Raw genomic sequence first — 13,175 nt, 5'->3', positions numbered from 1 at the left:
CCTTGATAGCGGGTGGGTGCTGAATGTTCCTAATTGACAAAATAAGATTAATGCTTATGAAGAAATATAAAATCTCATCCCTTCCCCAATATCGCGCCACACCCCTACCCCTTAATTCCCTGGTTGAACTTGATGGACATATGTCTTTTTTCGACCGTACTAACTATGTAACTATGTAACATAACATGGGGGGGGGGGGGGGGTCTCCTGGCTGTTCACACAGGTGTGTCATTGCTGTACATTGACCATGCATTGCTTCTGTGGTATTGCAAAGGCAAAGACAAATGCTTCCAGCCATCCATTGCACTAATGGATTGGTCATCAGCTGGCTGTCTATGTCCCGCATCAATATAGACCAAAGTACAGAGGGTTAGGCTATGCTATTGTGCACCTACCTGATGCATCAGAAGGTGCGAGGCCCTTGCTAAATTCTGTGCACAGACTTTGAGATCTATACTTTAGACTGTATCTAAACCTGCTCCAACATGGACTGACATTCTGGCCTACTTTCAGCCGATGCGACTTGTCTGTCGCTGAACAGTCTCTTTTTATGTATTCAGCACCTATGTATAATGTTGTAAAAATGCTCTAGAAGCTAAAGTCGCAGAAATGTCACACATATTTGGCCTGCAACTTTCTGTGCGACAAATTCAGACAGGAAAAATCAGTATAAATCCTTAGAAAATTATCCCCCAGTGTCTCCATCTGCTGGCGGTATTGAATAAGCATTGCTGCACTGATGGGGTATGCATTAGACGAAAAAAAAGAAGAAAAAGAAGAATAATACGCCCAGAAAAGAGGCGAAAAGGAGAAAAACGTAAAAAAACGTGAAAAAAAAGTAAGAGGAAGAGAAGGGAAAAAAAGGTGGAAATGGGTTTAAAAGTGATTTCGGCGGAGAAATATATATATATATATATATATATATATATATATATATATATATGCGCACACACACACATAGATATAAACGTATTCTCCGTTGAGATATTGCAGCCGCTGCTGTGTCCAGGCCCAGGAGCCTTAGCACTGTGCTGTGATGTCACTCAATACCACTGACATCACTAGGTGTAAACAACATCTCTCCTTTGCTGTGTATGTGACTATGGAGCTGTTTGGTGATGTCGTCTATTACGGCCTTCATAGAAGCAACAGGAGATTGTTGCATCCATCTTGAACCCTCAGAACTACAGTGCTATGATGTCACTCACTTCCACAGGCCTTGCAGAGTGTAAACAACAACAACCCAGCTTTGTTGTGTATGTAACCATAGGGATTTGTGATGTCACCTAGAACCTTCACAGCAGCGACAGCTTTATGAGGAGCATCAGCACTGCTCTGCCTGAGCAGAACCATCACCGCCATAGGTTGTCAAATAACCCGGATTTAACCCACACAGGTAAGTCCAATGGGGTGCAGGCATGTCCTCTATGCTTACAGCTTCCCGTGGGTGTTGGTTTGATACCGTTTGGGGACAGCCAAGGAGGCATCTGCAGGCAACAAAGGTAGGTGTGTGCTTGTGTGTGTGTTTCCTATGCAGATCCTAAGCCCAGTGTCACATGCAAGTAGGAGGAGTAAGAAGGGTTCCTGGCAAATCCGGGTTATGGATTGCATTTAAAAAGGCCCCGTGGGAGTGCAATGGGCCCCTGTCTTGCTGCTTAGCAATAATGGTATGGGTTTAGGTTCTGCTGTGTGTACTGGTGGTTGACTGCCCCCCAGCCCAGAGTGTGCATGGAAAATTGTCTGGCAGCCTCCCTGACAGCAAGCAGTGATAGTGCCCATGAAGGGGACCTTGTTGGGCCCGCCCCTTTCACGGTTATCGCTTCTCGGCCTTTTGGCTAAGATCAAGTGTAGTATCTGTTCTTATCAGTTTAATATCTGATACGTCCCCTATCTGGGGACCATATATTAAATGGATTTTTGAGAACGGGGGCCGATTTCGAAGCTTGCTTCCGTCGCCCTATGCATTGACCCGATATGGCAGTATCTTCGGGTACAGTGCACCACCCCCTTACAGGGTTAAAAAGAAAGATTCCTACTTTCATTGCTACCTGCTTGCTGGCTAGCCAGCTAGCCAGCCCTGTGGGCCTTGCTGCTGCAGCCAAAAAACAAAAGGTGGTGCTGCTGCTGCTGCTTCTGCTGCTTCTGCTTGTGTCTGGCCGCTGTTGGAGCGTCCAGGCACAGGACTTCTGCTGCTGCTGACTAAATGGCCTCCTTAATTGGATCATTTGAGTAGCCAGCACACCTGTGCAGGTAGGGCATGACATGATAGGCAGCTGCCTTGATAGCGGGTGGGTGCTGAATGTTCCTAATTGACAAAATAAGATTAATGCTTATGAAGAAATATAAAATCTCATCCCTTCCCCAATATCGCGCCACACCCCTACCCCTTAATTCCCTGGTTGAACTTGATGGACATATGTCTTTTTTCGACCGTACTAACTATGTAACTATGTAACATAACATGGGGGGGGGGGGGGTCTCCTGGCTGTTCACACAGGTGTGTCATTGCTGTACATTGACCATGCATTGCTTCTGTGGTATTGCAAAGGCAAAGACAAATGCTTCCAGCCATCCATTGCACTAATGGATTGGTCATCAGCTGGCTGTCTATGTCCCGCATCAATATAGACCAAAGTACAGAGGGTTAGGCTATGCTATTGTGCACCTACCTGATGCATCAGAAGGTGCGAGGCCCTTGCTAAATTCTGTGCACAGACTTTGAGATCTATACTTTAGACTGTATCTAAACCTGCTCCAACATGGACTGACATTCTGGCCTACTTTCAGCCGATGCGACTTGTCTGTCGCTGAACAGTCGCTTTTTATGTATTCAGCACCTATGTATAATGTTGTAAAAATGCTCTAGAAGCTAAAGTCGCAGAAATGTCACACATATTTGGCCTGCAACTTTCTGTGCGACAAATTCAGACAGGAAAAATCAGTATAAATCCTTAGAAAATTATCCCCCAGTGTCTCCATCTGCTGGCGGTATTGAATAAGCATTGCTGCACTGATGGGGTATGCATTAGATGAAAAAAAAGAAGAAAAAGAAGAATAATACGCCCAGAAAAGAGGCGAAAAGGAGAAAAACGTAAAAAAACGTGAAAAAAAAGTAAGAGGAAGAGAAGGGAAAAAAAGGTGGAAATGGGTTTAAAAGTGATTTCGGCGGAGAAATATATATATATATATATATATATATATATATATATATATATACGCGCACACACACACATATATATAAACGTATTCTCCGTTGAGATATTGCAGCCGCTGCTGTGTCCAGGCCCAGGAGCCTTAGCACTGTGCTGTGATGTCACTCAATACCACTGACATCACTAGGTGTAAACAACATCTCTCCTTTGCTGTGTATGTGACTATGGAGCTGTTTGGTGATGTCGTCTATTATGGCCTTCATAGAAGCAACAGGAGATTGTTGCATCCATCTAGAACCCTCAGAACTACAGTGCTATGATGTCACTCACTTCCACAGGCCTTGCAGAGTGTAAACAACAACAACCCAGCTTTGTTGTGTATGTAACCATAGGGATTTGTGATGTCACCTAGAACCTTCACAGCAGCGACAGCTTTATGAGGAGCATCAGCACTGCTCTGCCTGAGCAGAACCATCACCGCCATAGGTTGTCAAATAACCTGGATTTAACCCACACAGGTAAGTCCAATGGGGTGCAGGCATGTCCTCTATGCTTACAGCTTCCCGTGGGTGTTGGTTTGATACCGTTTGGGGACAGCCAAGGAGGCATCTGCAGGCAACAAAGGTAGGTGTGTGCTTGTGTGTGTGTTTCCTATGCAGATCCTAAGCCCAGTGTCACATGCAAGTAGGAGGAGTAAGAAGGGTTCCTGGCAAATCCGGGTTATGGATTGCATTTAAAAAGGCCCCGTGGGAGTGCAATGGGCCCCTGTCTTGCTGCTTAGCAATAATGGTATGGGTTTAGGTTCTGCTGTGTGTACTGGTGGTTGACTGCACCCCAGCCCAGAGTGTGCATGGAAAATTGTCTGGCAGCCTCCCTGACAGCAAGCAGTGATAGTGCCCATGAAGGGGACCTTGTTGGGCCCGCCCCTTTCACGGTTATCGCTTCTCGGCCTTTTGGCTAAGATCAAGTGTAGTATCTGTTCTTATCAGTTTAATATCTGATACGTCCCCTATCTGGGGACCATATATTAAATGGATTTTTGAGAACGGGGGCCGATTTCGAAGCTTGCTTCCGTCGCCCTATGCATTGACCCGATATGGCAGTATCTTCGGGTACAGTGCACCACCCCCTTACAGGGTTAAAAAGAAAGATTCCTACTTTCATTGCTACCTGCTTGCTGGCTAGCCAGCTAGCCAGCCCTGTGGGCCTTGCTGCTGCAGCCAAAAAACAAAAGGTGGTGCTGCTGCTGCTGCTTCTGCTGCTTCTGCTTGTGTCTGGCCGCTGTTGGAGCGTCCAGGCACAGGACTTCTGCTGCTGCTGACTAAATGGCCTCCTTAATTGGATCATTTGAGTAGCCAGCACACCTGTGCAGGTAGGGCATGACATGATAGGCAGCTGCCTTGATAGCGGGTGGGTGCTGAATGTTCCTAATTGACAAAATAAGATTAATGCTTATGAAGAAATATAAAATCTCATCCCTTCCCCAATATCGCGCCACACCCCTACCCCTTAATTCCCTGGTTGAACTTGATGGACATATGTCTTTTTTCGACCGTACTAACTATGTAACTATGTAACATAACATGGGGGGGGGGGGGGGTCTCCTGGCTGTTCACACAGGTGTGTCATTGCTGTACATTGACCATGCATTGCTTCTGTGGTATTGCAAAGGCAAAGACAAATGCTTCCAGCCATCCATTGCACTAATGGATTGGTCATCAGCTGGCTGTCTATGTCCCGCATCAATATAGACCAAAGTACAGAGGGTTAGGCTATGCTATTGTGCACCTACCTGATGCATCAGAAGGTGCGAGGCCCTTGCTAAATTCTGTGCACAGACTTTGAGATCTATACTTTAGACTGTATCTAAACCTGCTCCAACATGGACTGACATTCTGGCCTACTTTCAGCCGATGCGACTTGTCTGTCGCTGAACAGTCGCTTTTTATGTATTCAGCACCTATGTATAATGTTGTAAAAATGCTCTAGAAGCTAAAGTCGCAGAAATGTCACACATATTTGGCCTGCAACTTTCTGTGCGACAAATTCAGACAGGAAAAATCTGTATAAATCCTTAGAAAATTATCCCCCAGTGTCTCCATCTGCTGGCGGTATTGAATAAGCATTGCTGCACTGATGGGGTATGCATTAGACGAAAAAAAAGAAGAAAAAGAAGAATAATACGCCCAGAAAAGAGGCGAAAAGGAGAAAAACGTAAAAAAACGTGAAAAAAAAGTAAGAGGAAGAGAAGGGAAAAAAAGGTGGAAATGGGTTTAAAAGTGATTTCGGCGGAGAAATATATATATATATATATATATATATATATATATATATATATACGCGCACACACACACATATATATAAACGTATTCTCCGTTGAGATATTGCAGCCGCTGCTGTGTCCAGGCCCAGGAGCCTTAGCACTGTGCTGTGATGTCACTCAATACCACTGACATCACTAGGTGTAAACAACATCTCTCCTTTGCTGTGTATGTGACTATGGAGCTGTTTGGTGATGTCGTCTATTATGGCCTTCATAGAAGCAACAGGAGATTGTTGCATCCATCTAGAACCCTCAGAACTACAGTGCTATGATGTCACTCACTTCCACAGGCCTTGCAGAGTGTAAACAACAACAACCCAGCTTTGTTGTGTATGTAACCATAGGGATTTGTGATGTCACCTAGAACCTTCACAGCAGCGACAGCTTTATGAGGAGCATCAGCACTGCTCTGCCTGAGCAGAACCATCACCGCCATAGGTTGTCAAATAACCCGGATTTAACCCACACAGGTAAGTCCAATGGGGTGCAGGCATGTCCTCTATGCTTACAGCTTCCCGTGGGTGTTGGTTTGATACCGTTTGGGGACAGCCAAGGAGGCATCTGCAGGCAACAAAGGTAGGTGTGTGCTTGTGTGTGTGTTTCCTATGCAGATCCTAAGCCCAGTGTCACATGCAAGTAGGAGGAGTAAGAAGGGTTCCTGGCAAATCCGGGTTATGGATTGCATTTAAAAAGGCCCCGTGGGAGTGCAATGGGCCCCTGTCTTGCTGCTTAGCAATAATGGTATGGGTTTAGGTTCTGCTGTGTGTACTGGTGGTTGACTGCCCCCCAGCCCAGAGTGTGCATGGAAAATTGTCTGGCAGCCTCCCTGACAGCAAGCAGTGATAGTGCCCATGAAGGGGACCTTGTTGGGCCCGCCCCTTTCACGGTTATCGCTTCTCGGCCTTTTGGCTAAGATCAAGTGTAGTATCTGTTCTTATCAGTTTAATATCTGATACGTCCCCTATCTGGGGACCATATATTAAATGGATTTTTGAGAACGGGGGCCGATTTCGAAGCTTGCTTCCGTCGCCCTATGCATTGACCCGATATGGCAGTATCTTCGGGTACAGTGCACCACCCCCTTACAGGGTTAAAAAGAAAGATTCCTACTTTCATTGCTACCTGCTTGCTGGCTAGCCAGCTAGCCAGCCCTGTGGGCCTTGCTGCTGCAGCCAAAAAACAAAAGGTGGTGCTGCTGCTGCTGCTTCTGCTGCTTCTGCTTGTGTCTGGCCGCTGTTGGAGCGTCCAGGCACAGGACTTCTGCTGCTGCTGACTAAATGGCCTCCTTAATTGGATCATTTGAGTAGCCAGCACACCTGTGCAGGTAGGGCATGACATGATAGGCAGCTGCCTTGATAGCGGGTGGGTGCTGAATGTTCCTAATTGACAAAATAAGATTAATGCTTATGAAGAAATATAAAATCTCATCCCTTCCCCAATATCGCGCCACACCCCTACCCCTTAATTCCCTGGTTGAACTTGATGGACATATGTCTTTTTTCGACCGTACTAACTATGTAACTATGTAACATAACATGGGGGGGGGGGGGGGTCTCCTGGCTGTTCACACAGGTGTGTCATTGCTGTACATTGACCATGCATTGCTTCTGTGGTATTGCAAAGGCAAAGACAAATGCTTCCAGCCATCCATTGCACTAATGGATTGGTCATCAGCTGGCTGTCTATGTCCCGCATCAATATAGACCAAAGTACAGAGGGTTAGGCTATGCTATTGTGCACCTACCTGATGCATCAGAAGGTGCGAGGCCCTTGCTAAATTCTGTGCACAGACTTTGAGATCTATACTTTAGACTGTATCTAAACCTGCTCCAACATGGACTGACATTCTGGCCTACTTTCAGCCGATGCGACTTCTCTGTCGCTGAACAGTCGCTTTTTATGTATTCAGCACCTATGTATAATGTTGTAAAAATGCTCTAGAAGCTAAAGTCGCAGAAATGTCACACATATTTGGCCTGCAACTTTCTGTGCGACAAATTCAGACAGGAAAAATCAGTATAAATCCTTAGAAAATTATCCCCCAGTGTCTCCATCTGCTGGCTTTATTGAATAAGCATTGCTGCACTGATGGGGTATGCATTAGACGAAAAAAAAGAAGAAAAAGAAGAATAATACGCCCAGAAAAGAGGCGAAAAGGAGAAAAACGTAAAAAAACTTGAAAAAAAAGTAAGAGGAAGAGAAGGGAAAAAAAGGTGGAAATGGGTTTAAAAGTGATTTCGGCGGAGAAATATATATATATATATATATATATATATATATATATATATATATATATATATATGCGCACACACAAACATAGATATAAACGTATTCTCCGTTGAGATATTGCAGCCGCTGCTGTGTCCAGGCCCAGGAGCCTTAGCACTGTGCTGTGATGTCACTCAATACCACTGACATCACTAGGTGTAAACAACATCTCTCCTTTGCTGTGTATGTGACTATGGAGCTGTTTGGTGATGTCGTCTATTATGGCCTTCATAGAAGCAACAGGAGATTGTTGCATCCATCTAGAACCCTCAGAACTACAGTGCTATGATGTCACTCACTTCCACAGGCCTTGCAGAGTGTAAACAACAACAACCCAGCTTTGTTGTGTATGTAACCATAGGGATTTGTGATGTCACCTAGAACCTTCACAGCAGCGACAGCTTTATGAGGAGCATCAGCACTGCTCTGCCTGAGCAGAACCATCACCGCCATAGGTTGTCAAATAACCCGGATTTAACCCACACAGGTAAGTCCAATGGGGTGCAGGCATGTCCTCTATGCTTACAGCTTCCCGTGGGTGTTGGTTTGATACCGTTTGGGGACAGCCAAGGAGGCATCTGCAGGCAACAAAGGTAGGTGTGTGCTTGTGTGTGTGTTTCCTATGCAGATCCTAAGCCCAGTGTCACATGCAAGTAGGAGGAGTAAGAAGGGTTCCTGGCAAATCCGGGTTATGGATTGCATTTAAAAAGGCCCCGTGGGAGTGCAATGGGCCCCTGTCTTGCTGCTTAGCAATAATGGTATGGGTTTAGGTTCTGCTGTGTGTACTGGTGGTTGACTGCCCCCCAGCCCAGAGTGTGCATGGAAAATTGTCTGGCAGCCTCCCTGACAGCAAGCAGTGATAGTGCCCATGAAGGGGACCTTGTTGGGCCCGCCCCTTTCACGGTTATCGCTTCTCGGCCTTTTGGCTAAGATCAAGTGTAGTAATACAGGAGATCTGGTCAGAAGGTACTCGGGTACCCCTCTCCTCGGCCTTGTGGGATCGCCCAGGTTTATTGCCTGGGCTTCACCCACTTGTTGCTATTGGGGAGAGGGCCTAGTCCCAGGGTAACGAGTGGCGATCGCCTCTCAAGACCTTCGGGTGGAGAGAGGTTAGAACCATGGATGATGATCCGGATCCAGGTTCTGTGCCGGCATACGCAAGGATCAAAAACACCGTGAGAGTCATTCTCACGGATGATACCAAAAGGGCGGACGATTTGAAATTCGTAGTAGAGGACGTGCTCGGAGGAGTTTTCGGAATACAGAAGGGCGAGATATTGGCAATCCAGGACTACCCGAAGCGTAAAATTTTTGATGTGACGTTCACACAAAATGGCATCCACAGAGATTTTGTTACCAGAGCTGCTGCGAGTAAAGACAAAAAGCTTCAGGGTGTCCGGATTATTGAGCACGTTCTAGACGATATTAAGCTGGTGGTAGTAAAGATGTATTCCCCTTTCGCCAACCTACACGATGTTGAGTTGTTTTTACAAGTCTATTTTAGTAAGGTTGAGTGCAGAGGAAAAATCATGAACAGCTGTGGCATCTGGACATCTAAGTGGAGATTTCAGGTTACATGCAAAAAAGATGACAGATTGCCAGGGGGAATTCAACTACCACCAGCTCGTTTTAAAATAAATAATATGTGTGGCGACCTCTTTTATGCGGGGATGCCAAGCTACTGCAGGAAGTGTCACAGATATGGACACACAAAAGAAAACTGTGAAAGTACATGCAAAAAATGTGGTAGCACACAGCACGAGACAGAGAAATGCACAAGAGGAGGGAGGTGCAATTTCTGTCAACAATTCGGTCACCTTTTCTCCTCTTGTCCCCACAGACATAGGACGGAGCAGCAGTGGCAACCCTGGAGGCAGCAAGGACAGCAACCGGGACACCAGCCGAGGCAAGCAGAGCCAGTGATTACCCCCCCACAAGAGGTAAGCGGTGAGATGGAGAAGGAGAAAGACCCCCCTCAGTCAAAAGGAGGGGACCCTAAAGAGCAGAGGATGGCCAAAAAACGTGCAAGTGGTGAAAAAACTGGCCCCCAGGAGCATGCTGGGTTAAGAGAGGAGCGGACGGCGGCCGAATCCGCTCCTCAGCAACCTCTGGCTCAGGGTCCCCCTGAGAGCGATGATCCGGGTGGAGAGGTGAAGGTTAAAAGGCGGAGGGGCTCCAGAAGACTCTATTCGGAGGCGGTCCAGGGGGAGCCGATGGAAGTACCTGCGGATGCAGGGAACCCAAGTGACGTTCCTCCACAGGTCCCCATAGGGGATACCCCCCCTCCTCCCTGCCAGGAGGAGGTTTCAGGGGTGACCGTCTCTGAGGTACCAGAGACGGAACTAAGTGAACACCCGACCCCTATGGAGGGGCAAGAGGTGGAAGAACCCAATGAGTCTGGAGCCCTGATTGCCAGGATGCCCGAGAACAACTATGCCTCAATCATGATGGAGGAGGGGGGTCGGCTGAGTGATGGTGCCTCCTCTCCTGCTTCCTCTATGCGTACAGTTGAGTCAGATTTTGGGGGGTATGAGGCTTCGGAGGGGGAATCAGAGGTGTAAGACGTTTTCTTGTACATTCCCATGGCTGAGTTGTCCGGTCTGTCCTTGAACGTGAGAAGTGTGAGCGCCAGAGTAAGAAGGGTTGCCCTATTTAATTACTTGTCGGTTTTTGCTGCTTCCGTCCTTTTCCTGCAGGAATGTGGCATCCCGCACAGATTAAATTATAAAGAATATGAAGATGATTGGGTGCACGGTCCATCTTTCTGGTCTGGATCAAATGAGTCCAGATCAGCAGGGGTCGCCATACTTTTTAAAGGGAACGTTTTAATTGAGAGTTTTAACGAAATTTTACCAGGCAGAATTTTATTGGTCAGCGCTTTTATTAATGGTATTAAATGGCAGTTTTTAAATTTTTATGGTTCTCCTGATAAGAATGAAAGAATAAAAATGTTGGAGATTTTACCCCTTTTTATTAACAATTCTAGTCCTCTTGTTTTATCAGGTGATTTTAATTGTATTTTAAGGGGAGAACGCCGTTTTTCGAACGCAGTGAGTAGGAACTATGATAAGACGTCTTTTATGTTAAAAAACTTGATTTTAGATTTTAATCTCACTGATGTTTTTAAAAAATGTAATTTTAACGTACCAGAGGAAGACGGTGTTACCTGGAGCAATGCAAGCTGTAGCTCCAGGATAGATTTTATTTTTTGTTCTTATCAAGTACTGCCTTTTAACTGTGATCTTTTTACCAATGTTTTTTCTGACCATAAATTATTGTATTTTAAAGTTAAAAGTGATTTTAAAAGGAGAACTGGTAGGAATGCCTGGAAGTTAAACGTGTCCCTTTTAGAAGATCCGCAGGTTTTATCAGATTTTATCACCTTTTACAAGGAATGCAGACGAGTAAAAGACCCCAACACTCCCACCAGTATCTGGTGGGAAAAAATGAAACTAAAAATAAAAGAATTTTTTATCCGTGTTGGGGTTAGGAAAGCTAAAGAAAAACGTGAATTTTATAATATCCTAAATACTCGTCTGCAAACCCTGTACAAATTCAGAGCACATGGGATGGAGGTGGAGAAGGAGGTACATGATCTTAAAAAAGAAATAACTAAGTGCCTGGAGCAGAAAGGAAAAGAAATTATCTTTAGGTCTCGAATACAGCATCTTGAGGAAAACGAGACCTGCTCCAGGTATTTTTTTAAGAAAATACATGAAAATAGAAGGTTAATAGAAAACATTGAAGGAGTGAATGATGTACAGGGTATTTTAAAAAAGGTGCAAGAGTTTTATGCGGATCTTTTTAATGTAAAACACATTGATGAATGTTTTATGAATGACTCGTTAAAGGAGATCACCAATTTTTTAGATCCTGTCTCACAGTCTTTTTTATTGCAGAATATTTCAGAGCAGGAGATTTTAGAGACCGTCAAGAGTTTTAAAACAGGTAAAGTGCCTGGGCCGGATGGTATACCCATTGAATTTTATGTTACTTTTTATGGTATTTTAAAAGAAGATTTGTTCTCCCTTTTTACGGAAGTCTTTAAGTCTAAAATCCTCCCAGGCTCATGGAAGAAGGGTGATGTCTCCCTGCTATTCAAAAAGGGAGACCGGTCGGAACTCAAAAACTGGAGACCAATCACCCTTCTGAACTGCGACTATAAAATAATGGCGAAACTGTGTGCTAACCGCTTAAAGAACGTAATCCATAAAATAATTCATACAAACCAAGTCTGTGGGGTGCCTGGGAGGAGTTTATGGGAGAACCTAAACCTTTTAAAGGATGTAATTAGCGACACCAAATTAAGAAAAGGAAAGCTGGCGGTTTTATCCATAGATTTTGAAAAAGCTTTCGACAGGGTGTCACATTTTTATCTTTTTAAGGTTTTAGAGAAAATGGGTATACCTGATGGCTTTTTATTGTCTCTTAGAGCTTTTTATGATAACTGTACTAGTAAAATTTTAGTAAATGGTTTTAAGACACAGGGCGTGATTTTAAATTCCGGAGTGAAGCAGGGGTGTCCCTTGTCCCCACTACTCTTCATTTGCGCAATAGAGCCTCTTTTATGTACAATACGAAAGGATAAGCAGATCCATGGAGTCCCCCTGCCAGGAGGAGGGGGACTAGAGGCGAAGGTAGTGGGGTACATGGACGATGTTGCGGTGTTTTGCAGGGACACCCCATCGCTTCAGAAGACGCTAAAACAGATTCAATATTTTAATTGTGCCTCCGGTTTTAAAGTCAATTTTAACAAAAGTAACATTTTAAACATAGGCGGAATGCCTTTGTATGATGTGCCCGTCCCTGTGTCTGAGTCGGTGCAGATTTTAGGTGTCTCCTTTGACGAGTCTAATAATGGTTTTAATAGCTGGGACTTGGTGGCTCAGAAAATAAATAAGAAAATATGTATGTGGAACATGCGAGAACTTACAATGGAAGGGAAGGTTTTAATTACAAAAATGGTGCTTTTACCTATTTTATTGTATTTAAGTCTGGTTTTCCCACCCCCCGAAATGGTTCTAAAGAAAATAACAAAAGCTTGTTTTACTTTCTTTTGGAGTTCTAAGAGCGAAAAATTAAAGAGACAAATTGTGATAAAACCGAACTCCAGGGGCGGTAAGGATTTTCCAGATTTTAAAGCTTTCCTTTTAATAAAGTTTTTAAGCATGTGTTTTACTACTGTTTTTAAAGATAGCTACTGGTCTTATTTTGTTCGTTTTAATACTGGTTATTTTATGCGGAGGAACGGCTGGTTTTCTACAGTTTTAAGTTGCCCTTATTCTTTGAATTTACCCCCTCAATACATGATTTTAGGAAAAATTTTAAACTTATATAATTTTAAAGGTAAAAGTGTTCAGGATCTGTGCAATAGCAAAAAACTACTAAAGGAAATAAAAGAAACCAGTACCGTGACTCCCATCAAAAATTTT

General features: G+C 44.5%; 3 non-coding genes and 1 pseudogene across 3 annotated transcripts; all 4 read left to right on the top strand.

Annotated features, from left to right (window-relative positions):
- Window positions 1-1,815: 1,815 nt before the first annotated feature.
- On the top strand, window positions 1,816-2,006 carry LOC130345403 (U2 spliceosomal RNA). The gene has a single exon (XR_008884126.1). It is a non-coding gene; the product is annotated as a U2 spliceosomal RNA (small nuclear RNA).
- A 2,083-nt stretch (window positions 2,007-4,089) lies between these two features.
- On the top strand, window positions 4,090-4,280 carry LOC130345402 (U2 spliceosomal RNA). The gene has a single exon (XR_008884125.1). It is a non-coding gene; the product is annotated as a U2 spliceosomal RNA (small nuclear RNA).
- Window positions 4,281-6,364: 2,084 nt separating this feature from the next.
- Window positions 6,365-6,555, top strand: LOC130345401 (U2 spliceosomal RNA). Its single transcript, XR_008884124.1, has one exon. It is a non-coding gene; the product is annotated as a U2 spliceosomal RNA (small nuclear RNA).
- A 2,094-nt stretch (window positions 6,556-8,649) lies between these two features.
- On the top strand, window positions 8,650-8,782 carry LOC130345352 (U2 spliceosomal RNA; annotated as a pseudogene).
- The last annotated feature ends 4,393 nt before the right edge of the window (window positions 8,783-13,175 follow it).

Source organism: Hyla sarda, unplaced genomic scaffold, assembly GCF_029499605.1.
Source record: "Hyla sarda isolate aHylSar1 unplaced genomic scaffold, aHylSar1.hap1 scaffold_750, whole genome shotgun sequence".
Lineage (NCBI taxonomy): Eukaryota > Metazoa > Chordata > Amphibia > Anura > Hylidae > Hyla > Hyla sarda.
Note: the sequence above shows the minus strand (reverse complement) of the source record. Positions and strands in the feature narration are given on the sequence as shown.